This window comes from Melitaea cinxia, chromosome 26 (genome assembly GCF_905220565.1).
Source record: "Melitaea cinxia chromosome 26, ilMelCinx1.1, whole genome shotgun sequence".
NCBI lineage: Eukaryota > Metazoa > Arthropoda > Insecta > Lepidoptera > Nymphalidae > Melitaea > Melitaea cinxia.
Genome location: NC_059419.1, coordinates 6,568,108 through 6,569,242, shown reverse-complemented (window position 1 = coordinate 6,569,242; position 1,135 = coordinate 6,568,108). Strand labels below are relative to the sequence as shown.

General features: G+C 33.3%; 1 pseudogene; it reads left to right on the top strand.

Annotated features, from left to right (window-relative positions):
- Nucleotides 1–772: 772 nt before the first annotated feature.
- Nucleotides 773–891, top strand: LOC123666647 (annotated as a pseudogene).
- The last annotated feature ends 244 nt before the right edge of the window (nucleotides 892–1,135 follow it).

The window sequence follows — 1,135 nt, the reverse complement described above, 5'->3', positions numbered from 1 at the left end:
GACCGACAAGGACAGACATAAAAAACGGAAAGAAATATTTTTAGAAATACAAATATCCGTCCCTAGTGGGAATAGAACCAGCAAACCGTCGGTGCTTTAGGCGAATAATCGCACACTACACCAGAGCGGTTGTTAGCTAAGCACTAAAGCTTTTAATTCCCATTCCATTTTATTATAATATTTAAATCAAAATATCCAATACAACAAATTCATATTACTTCATTATAGATCTAATGAGCCACATTGAGAATTATGAAATTGCGGTGGTAAGAGGAACCAGTAATTACTCATACAACTTCAAAGCTGCCCCTTGGCCTGTTCATGCGCAATGGATAAGTAATGTCTAACGCATACAATTTATAACGATAATCGATAGAATATATTAATGTTTAAATATAGCATTTGTATTAATAATATTTTGTACATTATGAAATAACTATTTGGAAATGTTTATGGCGCAGTGAAATTTTGTTTTGCTTAAGCTTGTATAATGATAGAACGAAATTAAAACGTAGACTTTTGTTTACTAAAGCACTTACATTGAAAATACTTAACACCAACAGTAAGAATTTGTTATGGTGCTGGACAGAGGACTGACTTAAGAGGTAATAAACTTAGGGATTGGAAAGAAACCCAAGATTGTAGTGCTTAAATAAATGGCTTTAATCTTTTTTTAATTTTCCGTATAAATAAAAACATGAAAAAAAAAAATCATTTTCTGGTTGTTTTTCAGACAACACACTTATAGTTATAACTGTCATAAAGGTGGTCACTGTACGTCCGTACTATGTTGAATACACTGGTTCTCGTCCGATCACCGAAGTTAAGCAACGTCAGGCGCGGTCAGTACTTGGGTGGGTGACCACCTGGGAACACCACGCGACCTTGACTATTTGTTTTTGTTTTTTTAATTAGTTTTTTTTTTCAATTAGTTTGCCAAAAAAGTTTCACTTCACTCAGTGTACTATGTACGCACGTAATTTTTTTTCTTAATAAAGATTTAAAAATTCCTATCATATACCAATAAAGCATATATATGTATGTGCAACTAATGAAACGAGCTCACACGATTGCTCCAAACCCAGAACCTAATAATTTGTTCAAGCGTCAAAAATCCTTGATAGAAAACCACGAG